The sequence below is a fragment of the Pelobates fuscus genome, chromosome 13 (assembly GCF_036172605.1).
Source record: "Pelobates fuscus isolate aPelFus1 chromosome 13, aPelFus1.pri, whole genome shotgun sequence".
NCBI classification, from domain to species: Eukaryota; Metazoa; Chordata; class Amphibia; order Anura; family Pelobatidae; genus Pelobates; species Pelobates fuscus.
Genome location: NC_086329.1, coordinates 87,542,805 through 87,564,522, shown reverse-complemented (window position 1 = coordinate 87,564,522; position 21,718 = coordinate 87,542,805). Strand labels below are relative to the sequence as shown.

The 21,718-nt window shown below is 41.6% G+C and overlaps 1 protein-coding gene across 2 annotated transcripts in view; it reads right to left on the bottom strand.

The window, feature by feature from the left end:
* CGN (cingulin) overlaps positions 1-21,200 on the bottom strand; it is a 49,508-nt gene extending 28,308 nt beyond the window's left edge. For both annotated transcript variants that reach the window (XM_063440145.1, XM_063440146.1), the window contains exon 1: positions 21,133-21,200. The gene's annotated coding sequence lies outside the window, so the exon portion shown is untranslated. The remainder of the gene's footprint in view (positions 1-21,132) is intronic.
* Positions 21,201-21,718: the final 518 nt, after the last annotated feature.

The following is a 21,718-nucleotide window of genomic DNA, read 5'->3' as shown; positions in this document are numbered from 1 at the left end:
TATCTCTTCTGGGATAACAGATTTAATGGATATTTAACCTTGTTATTCAAACATGAAAACAGGTGCAGGGAAGGGAGCAAGTGATTACAATTTGTAGAGGGACCGCTGCAAAAATCAAATAAATTAACATAAAATCCATACCACATTCTCAGTGAAATAAATCAAAATAAGATAGTATAAATCCCAAGTGACCTCTCTCCCTGTTATTCTAATGGCTTGTTTTTGTGTAAAGCCAGACACATCGATTTCCTAATCACACCTGATAGACACAGATTGTAAATGTAGAGAGCAATATTCAGAGTCACTAAAGCAGTGTTACAATGTTAGGTATTTGTGGTCACGACACTGAAGTGACAATGACGTGTGAGAAAGGTGTGTCACCGCTCACAACACTTCACATGCTATCAAGGAACAAATTCCTATTCAAGTCTTTTACATCTCTAACTGTGAGCAAAACAGAACATGTAAACCTGCAGCACCTGTGTATGAGGCCCAGCTGGCCTTGAGAATACAATATGGAAAGTTGGTTTAAATCTACCTGTCAAATAACAGGGATCTGAAACACCTGCAGGTGTAGGTCTGGGGTAATTATATTCAGCATTACATAAGATATCTGTAATACTGTGTACCATTATATTCAGAAGGTAGGACAGGAAGGTGTGTAGAACATTACTCTGTATTTCAGATAAGAGCAGAACGGCTGGTATACACTTGGGCTAATTATACTCTATGTATATCTTGAGAGATGTTTTAGAATTCTAGTTTGTTTTTTTTATTACAGAGAGGGTCATTTAGAAAGAAGGACAAATCTACCAGCCTGGAACAGTGGCAATGGCAGTATTTACCGGTTCATAGTGAAACAAGCCTAAATAGAAAGGCATTCATTTTTTATTATTATTATTATGGTCATCAATTAACCATCACCAGGACTTCTTCATTCAAACACAAGGGGTACTCTGTCCCTTTAACCCCAGGTGCACTCATCACTTCACAAAATGCATTTCCAAAGACAGGGCAAGCTATGATCCCTGAACAAAAAGGACCGACTGTCTCCTACCAACATCCAGTCACAGGCTGATTAGAATAGAGGAGAAAGAGGCAGCACCTGCGCATCAGTGGGTTGATAGAGAGATTTAAAAAGGATACTAGAACACTAATCGACATTCTAGAGGAATAGACATAAAACACGTACAACAAAAATGACAGGAAATATAATTAAACACAAATATATAACATCAATACTACAATAACACACTGGTGCTCCAATATACAAATGCAGAACCAGCAATCCCAAAGCAGCCACATGTTTCATACAAGTCAAGAGACTATTCAGAGACAGCCAACAGTAAAAATTTTTGTTTGTTTTTTATCGGGACCAGGGCAACACTCACTCAATGCTATTAAACATGCTGTGCATTATATAAAAAATGATTACTTTACAAATGGTATTGGAGGGCATATGGCTTACTGTATACTTCAGGAAAGCATTTGGCCAAGCCAAGATGACATCCCAAGGTTCCGAGAGGCCACATGTTGGTCCCAAACATGTGAATCTGTGGGCCTAGTTATGCTTGAGTGTAAAATATGGCTAATTCAACATGTGTTCTGCTTAACTTTTGTTTTTTGTCCTTGGCTCCAAAATTCCAAGGAAAAGTGTCAAATTATGATTTAGCAAAATTAGGGGAAAATAAAGAATATGTACACAAAAGTGGCATTGCATCAAAGGATCACTGGGAAATAAAATACAAATGTACATCAATTTTTCTCTGTGCCCTTTCAAAAGCAACTGTGATGTCAAAAGGGAGTTGTATTACTTACAAATAAAGTTAAATAAATAATAAATAAATAAATAAGACAATAAAAATTCTTAAACATGATTTATCTAGCAGCACGAAGGGCATTGACAAAAAAAAAAAGTCCCAAGTTACCACATATATCCATGGTAATCGCAAATATAAGGGATAGCTTCTTGATGGATAAGTTAACAGCACAAGTGCGCAATACCACCACAACTTTTACCAAAGTATGGGAGCTGTGGGAACAGTACAAGAAATAATAAATTAGGCATAATGGAACATGCCGACCCTTTAGTTCCCGCCCGCTATGCTCCCCGTGCAAACCATGCCGGTTTTGCTTACACCAAAGTGGGGACCCAACCCCACCGCAGAGACAGTTTTTTGTTTATTATCAGTTATTCATATAAAATATCGAAATCTTGGACAGACTGAACAAGCGAGCCACCATTGTAAAAAGCAATGCATGTATTTACTACATACTCTTCTTTCTGTATCATATTCGCAACGTTGCGTGCACCGTGAAGTGGTTTCTGCGCTAGCCTTACATTGCTGATATGTTGCAGTCTATGTCATTGCAAATAAAGGTTTTTTTTGCTTTTTTAAATAGACTATAAATTCAAAGATATTTTAACAACGTAATTCCCTTCCCCCACACCTTTGAGCAGAGAGACTGCCAAAAGGAACAAGGAGAAAGATTTGTCATCAGTGATTATTCCAACAAAATGTTGCCAAATAAAACCAAGATATATCAAAGGAAAGTCTGTTCATGGTTTATGTTTTGTGATCTGGCTGCGACACTACATACAGCACAGAACTGGCTGGCAGTAACAGGGCAAAGTACCAGATCGAAAATCATTTGCCAATAAATGTAGCAAAGACAGATGGCGCTAACATACTCTGTAATGCTGTACAGTGTCTGACTGCACAAATAACGTTATGAGAAGTGATGTTTCATGTGGATCCATAGCCCCAAAACATGCAACTTACAAGCCCATTGTCGAGATAAGCTTTCATATACACTGGACCGGCAAAATTTACAGTAAATGTACAGGATGTGTGAATATCATCTCAATTGTTCCATCCCTCAAAGATAGTGTCAAACAGATGAGAATACCGCATGAGCAACTGCCAATGCCCAATATGGAACAAATAACATATCCATGTCTAGCAAGGGGCTATACGTTAAGGATTATGGGATACCATACTTGTCATTTAGGAATGGGTATAGAAGCCACTGGACAACTTTGGATTTCAAATACACATTTTACCCCTGTGCCAGTGACCAAACAGACATTAAAACGGACTTGGAATATAATAGCAGTGTACATGCACAATCTAGAGATTTTCTCTATAAAGTGTTACCATGTATTTACCATTCATTAACAAGTACAATATAAAGCGTTTGCTTTCGACTTTAATAAAAAGTAAAGATTTAATAAAGATGTTGAGAAGAACATTTTAAGTACCTAACACCAAATAGGTTTGGCTCCATACTAACCCCTCTCTACCATAGACGTCTAGACTGATTAGATCCAATCAGGGTTATTTCTCAAACACAACTGGGACAGACACAGGAATATAACATTTCAGACTTATTTTTACCCAATCTGTTAAATCCCCTGGTCAATGCCGGACAACTCTCCATTTAGTGTATAATCCTACTTGGCCAGTGGATGCACAAGAGCTACCAATCTTTAATAAATCATAGAACATTTCCCTGTTTCGATCCACAGACTGAGCGGATAGGAATATAAACTACACTTTCTGTTCATACAAATTGGTCTCAGTCTGCTAAAATACCCAATACCTCTTTGTAGATTTTCCTGTCTGTAATCTGACTTTCGGTGGATTAGTTTCCTCGACATCTATAGAGTGGATTCATGTGTTTGAATACTCATTTCTAGCAGCTTAGAAAAAGACCCCTAGCATTGACTTTCCTTCCAAGGACAGGAGCGGCCAATTAATCTGGGTGCTTATCTGCCTTGCACAGAGGAATTTGGTCTGTATGGAGTAGAGGTGATAATGGATATTTGTAGTGAAAAGGCAGGGGGGTTTACAAAGCTCGAAAGCATTTCCAGAATACCAGGGGCATGTAGAGAATGCAGAGACTATATTCCAGATGCAGAACACCATTATCACAACGCGATCACAATGAGAATTGCAGCAGCCCATATACCCTGAACACAGAACCATGTGCAAACACTGCACAGAAAGCGATGGTATTAAAAATATGCCGGGGGGGGGATGGGGGTGCTTGGCAGTCAAAAGAGCTTGATGCAGTTTGGCTGAGCTCTTCAACAGAAAGCTATACTCACACTGATTTATAGTGATCTAAGGGGCAGAGCTGAGAAATCTTCGTCCTCTACTCAAGTTGGAACACTCTGGCTTTGAATAAGACTTCGTCCCTTTTGGAATACTCTGTTTGGTAGCATACTTACCTGCGGCCTGCTAGCCGGAACAAGTGGCCAATTCTCCGGTCTAATAAACCCTTGATGTCTTTTAAGCCCCTTTTCTTCCCAACTCTGGGCAGGTGGAGGTTATTTTGGTCCCCACTAGTATTGTGTACCTGTACATCCATGAAGGCCTAAACCCCTCAACCACATTAGCCACAAGGTCTATGGGTAACATGGGGACCAATCCTAAATTGCAGTGACCCTCTAGACAGCCACCTAATGTTACTAAAGAAGATTTTGGGCAGCGTGATAAGCAGCTCTCACTGATTCTCTTTTTTCATTTAAGTCTGCAAACTGTTTTAATTGTTGGATTTATTAGAGCCTTATACTATTTTGGGGACAAAATGCTTTCTTTTGATAAGCTGGGCTCCTTGTCCGTGTACTTGCAAAGCAAATGAAAAGCTGAAGCTATATACAAGCCGATCCTTTTGCTTCGTTTCATCCATCTTATCTAAATGCTCAGTCTATTGTCTATTTTTATTTTCAGTATATAAATTTTTATTGCCCCATTCTATCAACGCAGGTTTCTGCCCATTATCAATTATCATGTACTTATCTTTTTGCAGAATACCAGTGCAGTCCACCATAATATGTTTTATGTTAGGGGCACGGTTTTCTTCATATTATTCCTGGTTTCTTTCATGAGTGGACATATCGCAGTACACATCTTATACTAGACCTATTTTTTTCCATAATCGTTATGGGATTACATTAAGTGGAACTCATTATCCTAAGGCCATGGCGGCTGATCATAACACACAATATGCTTAGAGACTACATTTCCATTAATGCTCAGCCATAATTTGTAACCAGGGAAGATATTTCACACCTATCCCCAGTGTCAACCTTAACCATCATTGTCCTCTGGGCATTTCAAACTCTATAAAGTGCAGAATGAGCAGCAAATCAGGAAAAATCAGCCCAGAGAATGCTGGTAAATATTACCATCTCAGCGCAAGAGGCAAAACCTGCAATCACAAATCTCTCAAAAAGCTCAAGAACAAATTAAATACAATGCGTGTGATGCAAATACGTGAATTTAAATATTCTTTCGTAGCAAACTGAGGGAGTTTAAATCTTAGGAGAATATGGAATTTTATTACAGTATTCTTTTCAATATAGAGTAGTAGATTACTGGAATGGCTTCCCAGCACAGGTAGCAAAAGGGAATAAAAACAAGTTAAGAAATTCCCAACCGGCAGGGGGAGAGAGTTTTTACAGAGAGTGGATTTTGCCACGCAACAGAAAAGCTTAACTTGTTTTCCTGCTGGTTTTGGGAAGCAGTTCTGTGACTCACCCAATATTTAATCTAGCTGGAATTCTGGCATTCTGTTGCCGTATACCTGATAAAACCCCAGACCTATGCCCCTCCCCAGCCAGCACTGTGACGCCTAGGTTGGGGGGTGGGAAGGTGCACATTCAAGCTTTTCCACCTGTAGGAAAAAAACAAGTGCACCGTGTAGATAATACCCCAATTCGCCTTAGACTGTATGAATGCAATAACTAACCTGGGTCAGATATGTCAAACTTGGCACTGCTTGTGGAGGAAAGGCTGAGCTAGGTGCAATTAACCCTTTCACAGCAAAAACTCAGCCAGGCTCCATATGATTAATAAACCGCGGCTCTGGGAACATGCAATTAACCTTGAGCTGTGAGCTTATCTGTCTGAAATGTAAAATGACAAGTTGGGCAGTAAATGTGTCATGGGAGGTGCACTTTCACAATAGCAGATTAATCAGAATTATATATAAATGCACGTACAGAATGACACTTTCATATTTTATAAAGTCACTATACTGCAGAGCTCACAATCTAATGGCATTTCATTTTGCGACAGAATGAGTAATGTCATGTTGTCAGTAAGTAATGCGAACTTTCAGTCTCTGGGGTGTGGCAAGAGGAATGTGGCTACCATTCAATCCACAAACTACACACCATTTCACCTGAAAGTGAGAAGTGGGCAAGACCACATAGAACTGAGTCAGACTGAAACGTTCACTGAGAGCTACACAATTCTGGGATTTATGCCAATAAAGTTTGCATTTTAAAATGTTTATTCAGCGTCCTCCCAGTATTACACATTACTGGCCAGACTAGATAAATACCCGAACATTCTATTACAAAGTATCATCTGCTCATATTCTCCCAGCAATAATAGAATCATAAACAAGGACTTCCCAAGTTATATACTATTTAGCCGCCAAGCTTTTAGAGTCACTTGCCATAGCAAGCCAGGAGATTCTATGACATGAACGTAGTGGGTGAATTTCCACTCGCCAGGACAAACATTTTCACTCACCCATGGCTCACCCATGAACATACAAGACAAATTATTCATTTGTTGCTAGAGCCCTCTGGCATACAGACACCGGGTAAGAAACATGGTTGGACCTTCCTGCCAGGGATTGGTTTCTCGGTGTTAGAAATTGAGTTTGTATTTGGTTACACAGCTCTCCTGTGGAACTGGGTTCAATAGTGGAAAGTAAGGGCTGCTGAGCTTGGGGGAAGCGGTGGGGGATGATTTGGTAGTACATTCCTATAGTGCCAAGTGAAAGATTGTTTAGGTTTAGGCAGGCTGAAGGTCATGAGAATTATAGTTCACAGACCTAGAGCTACTTGTTGACTGGCTCTGTTATATCAATGGCATGCTAGCGGCATGTCAAATGAGGCCCATCTGTGTCAAATTACCATTCCTCTGTCAGAGCAGTGAATTTACAACCTGCACCATTTTAACTCTCACTTTCTGCTTTTCAGCAGCATCTGGGTTTAACATACTTTAAGTACATAAAATCTTACTATGGTTTATCACTCTAGGGGGGGCGCAGGCAAAGGTGAGCTTTACTTACCTGAACTTGTCTCGGGGGTGCCACCATCCTCTTCCTGTAGCGCTTCTAGTGCCTCAGCTGCCAGGAGCCAAAGTCACTGCTGTACTAACATTGAGGCCTGTGGAGGATTCCACAAGACCACGTGATCCCCATAGAAAGAGCTCATTGCCCTGCAACCGCCACTGGAGATGGCTGGGGAAATTACACGGCTTGACAGCGCTGGCTCCACCTAGTGTCAAGCAGTGACTGGGGAAAAATACCGAGACAAAGTAGTCCCTGAGCGAAAATTCCAACACAGTAAATACAAGTATTTTATAAAGATTCTAGCTTTATGAAATACCAATTTTGCCGGGGGATGGGGACAGTGTCACATTAAAGGGCATGTAAAGAACATTGGTAAAGGGTTTCTGACCCAAAATGTTTGTGCTTATGTATGTCCTTCAATATACTTTATTTGCACAGTGGTGCATCAAGTATTCTAGTTGTGCGTGTTCCAATTACGGGTAAGAAATAAAAGGGACAGAAAAGCATACTACATGTCCTTTCAAGTAGCAAAAAATGCTACTATATTAAAAATAAAATGAAAAAAACACTTGCTAAAGATTACTTATAAAGTGCCAATATTTTCAGCAGCTCTGTACAAGGTGAACAAGACCCTCCGCTAATTAAAAAGAAGTTTTACTTACATGAAGAGGAAGTTAGGAGAGCCCCAATCAAGTTAAAACTGAAACATAAGACAAGCCAGTAACCGGATCATAGCATGAAAGAAAGTATAAAATTTGCAAATGCAGAATTATGAAAAGGCAAACCTAGGCAGAGGATACATGATATTGGAATTTTCAAAGTTAGCCGTAGGTCTAAATAAATCGCCATCACACACCAATGAGTGAAAGACCATGAAAGAGCATCAATAGCTAGGAGTGTCATGGTATTTATAGACTGTCCACAGGTGTTCCAATCTGCATCAATAGAAGAAATGTGGGAAGTAACGCATGCACAATTGCATTATCTTTACCAATGTAAGCATGCTTCATGCAAATTAAATGACGCCAAGTTCTGGACAGATTTGCGCTTTGGCATGTCAATGAATAAAAGGAATGCTGGAAGGAATGACATTATGGGTTGTCTTAATCCATGTCAGAATGGGTTGGAAGTGGCAGAGGAAGTACACAAGATGGCAGAACTGCATCTCTTGAGGGTGTATAAATAGATTTACTATAGCTTAGGATATTTGACTCAGTAGGAGTGTAACTTGTATAAGTCAGATAAGTCATGTAACTGGTATACCATATAGTGCAGTAGTTCTTAACCTCTATTGAGTGAGGTTATGTACATGGCATTAGCCTAGGACTCCTTTTTCAGCTGCACAATTAGCTCAATGACCCAATGTTCAATTGGAATAAAAATATATAAAACCAGAATTCTGCAGAACATCACTAAGACCAGGGCTCACTCACAACCAGCAAAGAAAATGTAGTTATGCATATGCTATGCCTTGCTGCGATGCGTAACTTTTAGAAGGGACAACGGTCACCTGAAAACAATTTAATATAAAAAAATCAATCCCTACCTTTAGTACATGATCTTTCAGCTATGTACATGTACCTTGGGTCAGCGTTTGTAAAGGAACAGTATATGGTCTTCTCTGCTTCACTCCCAACACAGAGACAAGGAAGACCACAGAGACTCAATTACTGTCTGACCCAGTGTGCATGCACATGGTGGAAGGATCTTGTCATATAACAAAGGTAGAGATGAAAGGAGATTTTTTTTTTATACATATACACCGCTTAAGAAAAAAAAAAAAAAAGAATTTCCATTTCAATATTTGAAGAAAGGGTTATTAGATTTAAAAATTGTTTTGAGGAGGCAGGTGCCGTTAAGGCCTGGCTAGTAGCATAGGACTTCACATTTTAAGCTCTGGTATACGGGTATATTGATACATACGGTTCCTTTTAAACATTCGGCTAAATTCACTGTCACCATTTCACCTGGGCATATATATTACATGAAGATACGAACACCTTAGCAATATAATGTTGGCGCATTAAGGCAATTCAAACAAGACTAACAGGTCTGGTGAAAAAAAAACAGCTTGCTAATCTATGAAGGATGCAATTTGTATCACATTATCCCATGAGACAGAATTAAGTATATGAATGTGGAAAACGTAACAAGTAATTTGCCGGGGATGAAGCACCACATCAACCAAGCGTCACGCTAACCTGCCCTATATATAGCCAAGGTGCATGTTATTGGATGACTGCTCCAAGAGGAATCTTTATGGATTCAGGTCTTGGGTGGATAGCTAATTCTACAGATTATACCCTGAAATTATGTAGTTAAGCTGTCTTTTCAAATTGCTCTACCTCTATCTGTCCTAAACACTGTGCCATGTATGTGGTCTTTTACTGCTAGTACTATGCAAAGCACCACTGGCAAGTAAGAGGTTTCTACCCCCTGCAGGGAGCCAGTCCACTTCCTGTGTGTATATAGATTGGTGACACAATGAATCTAGTGACCTGGGATGGGCTAGTTTCACTTACACAGCTACAAGTTTCACTGTATGGACAAATACCCCAGGGAAGCTGGGAGAATTAACCCTATCAGCACACATGCGAGAAGTGCACAGGATAACGGACAATTAGAACTGGCCATATGGGATAAGAAGTGATATGTTTGCGAAACAATATTAGTTCATGTACTTTAAATTTTGTTTCCACGAAACTAGTCACAGGGAGGATTTAGCTTATAAACCGTTTATTATCTGGGGCACTGACAGCCATAATTGTAGAATGTCCACAATAACAACTTGAACATAACAATAGTCCTCTATCTCTCGTTTATATTCTCTGCATGTTTCTGTACGGCTAACATTGCAAAACATCACTATCCCTCCCTGATCTATATCCTCTGCTCATTGTGTACATTTAAATACAGCAATGTGGCACTATCTCTGGGCAGCATCCTCTATTCATTTCTTTAAATCCAACATCACACTAGGTCACCATCCCCAGTCCATAGCCTCTCTATGTTTTAAAGGTTATTACTTTGGAATATCTGTTCTGTATGCAGTCTTCCATAGCAGGCTTTATGACTCCTTTTACCGCAGCAAAACAGGAAAGTATTTTGTTTCTATTGCTCTTCATTTCAAACAAAAAGGATTCTAGGAGAAGCCTATGTAGAGTGTTAAAGCATTCTTGTCATGTTTGGAAATGGATTCCTTATGAAATGTTACTAGCAGATGTATAGATTTCATACAGAAATTCAGTATAAAAAATAAATAAATAAATGATAGATAGATAATTACAAAAAAACAGCCACCTCCTGGCAGACACACAATCGGCATAGACTCTATGCCAGGTAGCACGTCTACCTACTGTTCAGTGGCCCAGCTTCATTTTATGGAAGCACGCATGCAATCCACACACATCGCCATTTTTGTACTAAGACCCTTGCATGCATGGCCCTGCCCTCGCCACCCATGCCAGCACTTGACAGGAAAATGGAACAGACTTCACTCCGTCCAATGGGTTGATGTGCTGACAATGAAGTGATCAGGTGGGGCTGTGTCTGGAGTCGGATCCCAGGATTTCCAGTGCCATGCAGGACTAAGGAAAACATTCACACTTCAAATGGCAGGCTTGTGGTGCTACTGGAACCGTTGGGAAGGAGGTATTAAAAGTAATATTTAAAAAAAAAAAAAAAAAAACTATTTTGGTGAAATGTGAAGCTTTAGGAACAAAATTAAGAAAAGTTGAATTTTACCTAGTACAGTATCTCAGGTTTCAAAATACATGGCAACCTCTTATACCAAATGTTACACTTTGTTGCCAGCCTAACATGGCCTATAAAGACCTTTTGTCAACAATAACGGCCTGCTTATTTAGTTTTGACATCTTCCTAAAGTCCTGAAATTGTTGACTGGGACATTCCATTTTCAAAAAGGATCTATAAAACGGTTATAATGACATAGACCAATATTTGTCATTAATGGGTTAAGAGTGTGTAAAACAAAAAATGACCAAAATTATAGCTATTAAACATTCATAACAACTACCCAAGATGAAATACTAGATTTTAGTCAGCAAGAACGTATGTGTAAATAGATTTAATAGATGTACACCCAAACCCATACAGACACCCTCACAAATATTCAATAAGTGAAGCATGACCCATCACAAAACTATTTCTTCAGCAGGATTCCAATTTGAATATTTCTCAGACTGTAAAATAAGAGCTCAAAATGTCTACTTGTCCTCTAACCATGGGCAAGTGGAAATTCAGACTCAGAAAAGAGAATTGGTCAGGGTACCATGAAAGATCCAAAACCTCCCTGATGTTTGAAAGCACCATTATATTAAGAGGGGCTGCATGGATTATATCTGCAGCCATAACAGACCAGCACACTGTAGAGATTTTAGATACCGGTAGCTACCAGTTAGCCAGACGTAACCCATCCATGGAGTGCTTTAAATTCTTCAACAAGAAGCTTGCATACCAACCAAACATGCCAACTAAGAGCCAATACTGCCCCACAATCGCCAGACTGGCTCTAACTAGTGCCAATACAGTACTCCCCACCAAACTACATGAACAATTCCTTGACAATTTTGGAACATATAAGTTTTGTGTATTAAAAAAACAAAAAAAAAAAACAATTTTAAATAAAAAGCATATCACTCAATATTATACCTTTAAATAAAAAACCCCAGATACAGAGGTTAACACTTTATATACCTAGAAAGATCGCCAAATATCCCGTAATATATTAACTTGAAGCCACACTGTACAAAAATCTCAGACTACGTTCTAATTCTACTATTCACAACCTCCAAGTCCAACTAACATTCTGTGACCCTTAATATAAGGTTTTCTCAACCAAACACCATCTATAGAGATTCTAAAACATAATATACTCTCAGGAGTAATACAGACATCTCTTGAAATGTAATGTATGCACATCTCATCATATACCAAGCATGAACGTTTTTTATAGAGGTGGTATGATAATTTAATTTACACATGTAATAACACAAACACATATCTCCATAATGTACTGACTGGTGTATACTAATGGTGGTAAATACCAATAACAATTAGATTGTGATCTAATTTAAATAGAAATCTCTTCTTCACCTCATGTCTATCAGCTAATTACTACCACCCCCAGTGTACACAATAAAACTATAAAATATAGTATTTTTACAAAATTACTGAAATATATTTCCCCATTTGCAAAACAAATATGGGAGCATCTTTCTGCAATTATATCTTGGCCTCCCCTGCCTTACAGTACGGTTTATTTACTAAAGTAAGAACACAAACTGAATTTCAAATTTAAAGGGACACTGTAGGCACTATAACCATTTCATGTATTAAAGTCCCCTGGCACTGACTTTCTATTCAGTGTTGAACCATTTTTGAGAAGCTTAATGCTGAATGAGGGTCCCTGTTCTCCCACAGGCCAGCCCACACTAGAGCTATGTCTAAAGTGGAGATTACACGCTTCCTTCTATCTATAGAGCAATGGAAGCACCATCCATTGGTGATCAAACAAATGTTTCCTCATTAGACCAAAAGCGGTTGGGCTGCTCTGGACTTTGATAGAGCATGAAAACTTTAAAGGCACTATAATCACCAGAACAACTGCAACTTAAAGGGACACTCCAGGCAGCCCTTTTTACTCACCTCGTTCCAGCGCCGGGAGCCTCGTGAAGCCGCAGCCCCTATTTCGTCAAAATGCCGAAATAGGCGGGCGCGAGCAGGGAGCAGTCAGACGCTTCCATTCATGCTGCCCTGTGAAGTCCTGAGCGCACTACCGCGCATGTGCGCTGTGTGCGCGGCCGCAAGCTGAGCTGACTGACAGCTCGGCTCACGGTCTTTGCCCGCCCCCTCTCCTCTGCTGACAGGCAGGAGAGAGAAGGCGCGCACACAGTGCCTTCTCTCTCCTGCCTGTCAGCAGACGTATTTTAAAATGACGTGTACGTGGCCTTTTTAGGGCCATACATGATAGGAAGTCCCTCTGGTGGCCGTCTGAGTGACGGCCACTGGAGGTATTCCTATCAATGTAAACACTGTATTTTCTCTGAAAATACAGTGTTTACATTAGATTGCCTGCAGGAAGCTATAGATCTCACCTGAACAACTACATTAAGCTGTAGTTGTTCAGGTGACTATAGTGTCCCTTTAATGTCGTTTTTCTGGGGTCTATAGCCTGTCCATGCATGCTTTTTAATGTAAACACAGACTTTTCAGAACCTGCGTAGCCCTTGAAAAAAGGTGAGTAAATCACCTTTTTAACTGGAGGCAAGGGGGTGGCCGGTGACCTAAACATCTATTTAGACCTATAGTGTCACACAATCGTGTTTTTTTTAAAAACGGCACCAGGGACTCCAGACAATGTAACCATTTCAACGAGATGAAGCAGTGACAGTGCCCTTTATTAAGCTACTCTGACCTCAAGTTTGAAAATCACTTTTGAAGTCGCATGACTTAAAGGTAGGCAGACAATGTAATAGAGCAGCAGGAAATGCTAGCAGAATGCTTGGTTGTATAGGAAGAGGTATTAGCAGTAGAAAGAGGGAAGTGCTCATGCCATTGTACAGAACACTGGTGAGACCTCACTTGGAGTATTGTACGCAGTACTGGAGACCGTATCTTCAGAAGGATATTGATACCTTAGAGAGAGAGTTCAGAGAATGGCTACCAAACTGGTTCATGGATTGCAGGATAAAACTTACAAGGAAAGGTTAAAGGACCACTATAGTGCCAGGAAAACACTTGTTTTCCTGGCACTATAGTGCCCTGAGGGTGCCCCCACGCTCAGGGTCCCACTCTTGTGGCGCTGATGGGAGAGGAAGGGGTTAATCCCTTACCTTTTCTCCAGCACCGGGCTCCCTCGGCGCTGGGACTCTCCTCCCTCTTCTGACGTCCCTGGCTGAAAGCGCGGCAATGCTTTCCTATGGACACTGGCGTCTTCTCACTGTAAAAAAATCAGTGAGAAGCGCAGAAGTGCCTCTAGCTGCTGTCAATGAAACAGCCACTAGAGGCTGGATTAACCCTAAAGTAAACAGCAGTTTCTCTGAAACTGCTATGTTTACAGCAAAAAGGGTTAACCCTAGATGGACCTGGCACCCAGACCACTTCATCAAGCTGAAGTGGTCTGGGTGCCTATAGTGGTCCTTTAAAGGATCTTACCATGTATAGTTTGGAGGAAAGACAAGACAGGGGGGATATGATAGAAACATTTAAATACATAAAGGGAATCAACACAGTAAAGCAGGAGACTATATTTAAAAGAAGAAAAACTACCACAACAAGAGGACAGTCTTAAATTAGAGGGGCAAAGGTTTAAAAATAATATCAGGAAGTATTACTTTACTCAGAGGGTAGTGGATGCATGGAATAGCCTTCCAGCTGACGTGGTAGAGGTTAACACAGTAAAGGAGTTTAAGCATGCGTGGGATAGGCATAAGGCTATCCTAACTATAAGATAAGGCTAGGGACTAATGAAAGTATTTTTAAAATTGGGCAGACTAGATGGGCCGAATGGTTCTTATCTGCCGTCACATTCTATGTGGCTTCAATAAATATTGTTTTATCTGCATATTCTGCAGTGATGCCCGTTCTTGCACATTTTGTATTGCACAGAGGTGGGGAAGCAGCCCTGCAGAGGAACAGAGCTCCACCAGTACGGCACAGTATCTTTACTACTTTCCTATTCTCAAGCAAGTTACTTCCCTTCCACCAATAGCAATATAATAGCTCTTCTTAAAAGAGAAACTGTCACTGTCCGGACACTTTACACATATTGCAAAGAACCCCTTCTGTGACATTGCCACTGGGGGGGAGAGGGGTGAATCTGGTGGCAGGCAAAGGTGAGTTATAAACTTACTCTGAACTTGTCAATTGCAGGCTCCGCCAGCCTCTACCGACCAGATCTCTTCTGCTCCAGGTGCTTCATCGCTTGTGTGTGAGTACAGCATTGAGGTCTATCGAGACCTCAATGCTTAGAGACAGGCATACTAGCTGTAAGGGATAACGTGAGTGTCTATGTAGATATTGTCCAATCAAATGCAAATATCTCATTATAAAGTGAGGATAGATGCATTAGAACACGTCAGAGGAATATAGTGAGACTTGAAATTTTTTTCTTACACCTCTTTTCTCTGTTCCCTAAATTAGCTTAAGGAATGTGTTTGTTCGGTAGACATTTAACCAATATATATCTTGTCAAACAGTGAAATGCCAGAAATCCTTCCTCCAGATCAGGCATCTTCTACAAGTGCAGAATGTGAATGGAATACCAGCATTCCTAGTTTATTAAACAATGGAACTCGATACAGCCTTACAAAGACAACCGACAAGGCTCAATTTCTCCTAACCCTGACCTCGCCAGCACCTATCTATGCTTCAGATTCAGAGTGAGAAAAAACAAACAGTGTGATGTAAAAGCAATTACATCTAATACTCAGATTTCCACCATTACTCAGTGAATCTGCTGTTTGTTTTCCAGCTATATTTTCAGTGCATCTATTTGTCTGTTTGAAATCCTTTTTTAAAAACGTGTGTTTTCTGAGTTCCCTGTTCTACTTGTTTTTCAACTGACCGCTCACTGTATGTGCTATTAATAGTGTAACTGCAATATGGCTGATATTTTTCTATAAGTGATGTTGAAAGTCTTAATTATTGCATAACATTACAGTTTTTGGCTTTCACCTGGCTAAGCAATGGTTAATGCACAATATGTGTGTGTGTATATATTTCACAAACTAAGTATATGTGCATACACTCTTCTCTCCATAGTATCTTTAAATGTGAGGTATAATATATACATATTTTCCTATAGATACAGTATTGACAAGCTAAGAACACAATTCATATTGTAATAAATATGATAACAGGCATAATATATTAGCCACGCAGTAAAGATAAATGAATGACAGGATTTCTATTTCTTTCCATGTATAAAATAATAAAAAGATGTAAGATAAATCTGAGTCACGCTGTATGTAAATATGTCAAACAGACATTTATAGAATATAAGACGCCAAAATACCAGAGTATTGCAGTATGCAATGATACCTTATTTTATTGTTCTAGCATTATACTTAAAGGGACACAGTAGGCACCCAGAACACTTCAGCTCATCGAAGTTGAAGTGGTCTGGGTGCAGACTCCCATCACCCCTAACCCTCAGCATGTAATTATTGCAGTTTTTATAAACTGCAATAATTACCTGCTAGGGTTAACTCCTTCCCTTGAGGCTGTCTACCAGACAGCCACTAGAGGGACTTCTGGGTGGTTAGGCAACTTTTGGTTGCCTAAACTACGCTGGACATCCTCACACTATGCATGAGGACTTCCAGCTTCACCGGAATCCCCACAGGAAAGCATTGAATAATGCTTTCATATGGGGAAATCCTAATGCGAGAGAGGCCATTGCCACACGTGCATTATGTCTCCCCCGTCGGCTGACGTCGATAGGGGGAGGAGCTAGGACAGAGCCAGTGCCGAGGGACAAAGGCGCTGGACCCAGAGAGAGGCCATTGCTGCGCATGCACATTAGGTCTCCCCCACCGGCTGATGTCGACGGGGGTGAGGAGCTAAGGCAGAGTCGAGCCAGTGCCGACAGACAGAGGAGCTAGGGCAGAGCCAGTGCAGACGGACAAAGGCGAGAGGCCATTGCCACGCATGCGCATTAGGTCTGCTCCGCCGGCTGCCGTCGACGGGGGGGGGGGGGGGGGAAGGAAGGTGCTAGGGCAGAGCAGAGCCAGTGTGGAGGGACAAAGGCGCTGGACCCAGAGAGAAGCCACTGCCGCCGGCTGACGTCAACAGGAGGAGGAGTTAGGGCGGAGCAGAGCCAGTGCCGAAGGACAAAAGTGCTGGACCTAGGTAAGTGGCAGAAGGGGTTATTAACCTCTTTTGCACAGGGGGTGGGGGGTCTTTCTTTCTTGGCATCTTGTCTACTAGAATAATACGTCTAATCCAATCTTTACATACACATTCTTCCACATAATTAAAAGAAAGTACTATCTAGTACTCTGGGCAAAACACTAATTTAACCATGGACTATGTTTCTATTCTGATATCAGATTTTACAAACTTCTAGTTTGAAGACTCTGGAACAAACTAAGTAGTCAATGGAGATAATGGCCACTGTGCCCTTTTTGTTTTATTTTTTTTATTTTTGAGTGCATGGATAGACAATATAGTTCACTCTGCCACAACAGCGTACGTAAGCATATACACTTTTCGGATTGATGTGACATTTATGGCATTTGAACAGTGCACATTTCTGTATATAGATGCATGAATAGAGCATATATTTATATTGAGTAGGCATTACATTTGAATTTACTAGCTTAATCTACGCTTTATATGAAGAGTATGCATGCTAATCAAATACAGTGCTTGCAAGTTAACTGTGGGAAACATAACGTGAGGGCATTGCTAGTTATGCTAGGTTATGATATAGGTTCCTGACGTCTAATCTGCTGTGATGCCAGTACCTAGCTAGTTTGACTGTATAGATAGGCATATCGCTTCTGAGTTACTCAACACAAGTTAAGGTCGCGTTAGGTGAACGACAGTTTAGCATGAAAGGATATGGCATGTGATTAATATTCAGGCTAATTTACGCTGTAAAAACATGTTATAACATTAACATCATTCGTCTGTCTCAGGGAGGTCAGGCTTGAAAATATTACAGACATAGTCCTCTATGACTGCATAGATGTGGTGGTGTGACAGCAGTCCAGGCCGCCGTGCGGCAGTGAGAGTTAGTGAAAGTCAGCTTACACCTGCAGTCGGCACTGGCAGGGCACATACCAAAATGTCCCATGGGGCCTTGGCATCACGGATTATGGATGCTGCAGAGACTCCTCCATTGCCGCTGTTGCGTGTTCGGCGTCCTTTGAGTGTCGGGCATTTGCTGGATTTGGGTCTCGCACCTAAGGTCTGTTTCGGCTGGGTAGAGCTTCGTCGTCCTGGGGGTGGGAATTCTCCCTTGCCCCGGAGCCGTTAGAGGGTTGGTGCTCGTAGGCCACGAGCCTGGGATCTTGAACGGCCCAGGGTCGCCCCTTTTGGGGTGGTGTGTGGAGCTTTAGTCGGTCGCTTGCGATGTCTGTATGCTGCTCTCCACCAGTGTGGCCGGCACCTCTGGGGTATGCCCCCATTTGCTCTCGGTCTGGCAGGGCTCTGGACTTGACAATTCGGAGCTTGGGACTTGGAGTTGCCCTGGCGAGTATCCCCAGACATCCGTCCGCTTCCGGTCCTGACCCCCGCGTGGATTCTTTGACGTGGTGCTTCAGGCAGCATGAGAGCCTCTAGTTTGGCCCAGAAGCAGTCTAAGATGATTGCAATGGAGTCTTTGGTGCGGTCATCGGCTTCTGTCATAGTATGGTGCGTGCGTTGTTTGTCCGACACTCTCGTGTCGAGATGATCCGCCATCTTGGCGGCCCGCTTCTCCGCTTTGTGTTGGGAGGTCGTCGTTCCCGATGCTTGGCGCAGAGTCAGGAGCGCTCCGTCTGGCGGGGACAGTGATGTCTTCCATCGGTCCAGGGGGGGGGTGGTGAGTGCGTTTCTTTCGATTGCTGCGGTCGGCATCTGGCGGGAAGGTGGCCGTCCGTCCCCAGTGCCGTCGCTAGGCCTCAAGTTGCTGCCGCGGTTCCCTGTCGAGTTAGGTGCCATGGGTGGCATCGGCATACCCACAGCTGCTTTCTCCGTTCATTGAGACTGGTTGTGGGTAGGCCACCTGCCTTCAAATTTGCGGTAGTCGGTGCGACTAGTCTCTTAGCCAGTTCGGCTCCGCACCCCCACTGTGCACTTTTTACTGAAAAATTGGGGATTACACCTGTCTGGAGAGGCTTATTCCTGATATAACAAAACCCCCTTGTTGTCCCTTGAGACTGCTTTAGAATAAGACAGTTTAGTTATGTACTACCAAGCTAGTGTAAAATACCTGAGTCTCCAATTTGGTGGAGAGTGGGGATATCTCTGTAAAGCCAAAGAAGCCACAAACTCACTGCCATCCAGAGGTTTGGAGAAAAGAACATCTGAGAAGCTTAACAGACAAGGCTACAACTGCAAAAACAAAGTCCAGAAGAAATGACAGCAGATCTGGGGCATAAATAGTGTTTCAACCAATTCTATAGTAAATTCAAAGCCTAGAGCAGGGATCTCAAACTCTGCCGCACACCCTTGAAGTGGACAGCCTTCAACTCCCAGAATGCTTATGAATGCAATAGATGGCCAGAGAACATGTAAATTGTACTACAGAAACATCTCAGAGACAGAGATTGGGATGCCTGCCCTAGATATTGGTTTCACAATCAATTTGAAATGACTCAACTAGGAGAGATCTAAAGTTCTGCAATCCTTAGCAGCTCCAGATTAGGCATATTCATCATATGCTAAGCGAATTTACTGCAATTCTGATCAGCCTTTTAGGTCACAAGGTTCATTGGGAAATCTGATGAAATTTGGCACTTATGTGGTAGGAAATGGACCTAGAGTAGAGTATCTAAATCTATTTTGGTATCATGAAGTCAAAACATTAGAGAGGTAAGCAAAGGACAAATGTCAAGAAGTTTGCCAGATATCTCACCTGGCTTGACAAAGACATGAAACGTTGCCAAATCCACCTTTGAAAGCTTAATAAATCTAATGACAACGTTATAGCCAAGTACAATTGAACATTTTGCCAACAACTTCTGCATACTCCCAGCACCCACAGATCAAGCAAACTAAGTTCCTTAACACCAGGTTCTGCGGCTCAAACAAATTCCACATCCAATGAGTGAGACTGAACCTTTTCTGGTTCACGTTAGAAGGATACTAGGCATTAGCCAAGTTCTATACCTACTTCTAGTATACTCATTACTACTTAATTTATACTACAGAGGAGTGGGAACGTGGGCATTTGCTGGGTTATCCAGGAATGCTGGACATGGGGACCAGATAACCACATAAACCTATCCTAGGGTGAACCACTGCTACAGAAGGCAGCCAAGGTTTGATCCCAAGTAAGTGACTCATGCTTATGGAGACAACATAACCAACACTCATTCCCAGTGGAAGGCAGAAATCAACTAAAATATTGGTGATATTCCCTCTCCTCAGCTAATAAACAGACAATTGTTGCTTTCTAAAATGGTACTCCTCACTGGTGTATAAAGATAGAAACACTTTGGGGTTCAGAAAAGAAGGACCAGTCACCCCCAATAGTTGCTCCCAAGGGGAAAACCAGAAAACAAAAAAGTGATCAGTTCGTGTATGTAGAGGGCTAAGTCCCCTTCTCGAGCCACCGAGCAGAAGATAACTATAAGGCCAGTTGTACCCCAGAGCCTTCCAGTCAGATTTTTACTGAGCCGTGCCGGATGGTCTTATCAGGTTGGTACAAGACAATCCAGGCAAACAGCCCTCAAACGAGAAACAGCCCATTACAAAGTACACTTCTCCTTATAGGGAATATAATACATTTGCATACGCACATTGAACCATATAAACCATTGTGACGGGTGTAACAAATATTCCTCCTTTCTAATATAGCATACACACACACATTTTATTTATTTATTTTTTTTTAAACACACACATATACATATATATATATATATATATATATATATATATATATATATATATATACACAGTGATTGGTGAAATACAGATTTATCCATAGGTCTAACACAATGACAGGTGCAACACAGACATATTGATCAGCATATAACAAGGTGACAGGTATGATACATATAACATGATGTATTGGTAAGCACACTACATTAAATGTATACTATAAATATTGGCATAGTCTACATTTACAAATAATAGTGATACATAGAACTCGATGGAACGAGCATATATTCCCCACACATATGTTATGAGATATATACATTGAATGCAGGGTATAGCAGCAGTAAAGATGGAATCTCTCTCCCCCCATTGACAGGTGCATGGTGGTCTGCCCCTCTCCCTACTACAGACCAAGTTCTCCCGCACCCACCCTGCCCGCGCTGCACCCGGCCACCAGCTCTGCCACCAGCACGCTCTCACCTCCACAGCTCCGCTCTGTGTCCTTTCCAACCTGAGACTGAGCGCTGCACCTCCAGCGGCACTCCGCCCCTGCCTGGGACCCCGCCCACAATCACACCCTTCCAATAGGCGCGCGGCATTCGGCGGCCCGCTTCTCCTGCTTGCTTTGTGATTGGGCAAGGGAGCGGCAAAGGGCGGGGGCACAAGGTAAGGGTAGACTCAACCTGGAGTAGGGATGGATATGGTCACGTGACCTATGAGAAGGCGACGCCATTTTTTTGGTTGTTAAGCAACCAGTACATGGTTGTTGACACCTGGCCTGTAATAAAAGATATGTGACCATTATACCCAGATCTGCATAAATACATGGGGTTTTAATGAGAGGGGTGGGGAATTGGCAAGGAACTTGCAAGTGTTTGGCTAATAAATATTTAGCATTTTCTCAATGTAAGTTAAGATGCATAACGTGCAATTATTTGGGAATTGTCCACAACATCAGCTTAGTCAGTGAATTAAGTCTTACACTGTCATAAAAGGGTTAATCCAGCCTCCATGACCACTTTTGCTTTTAGAAATGGTCATGGTGTTAGGAATCTGTATGTGCAGT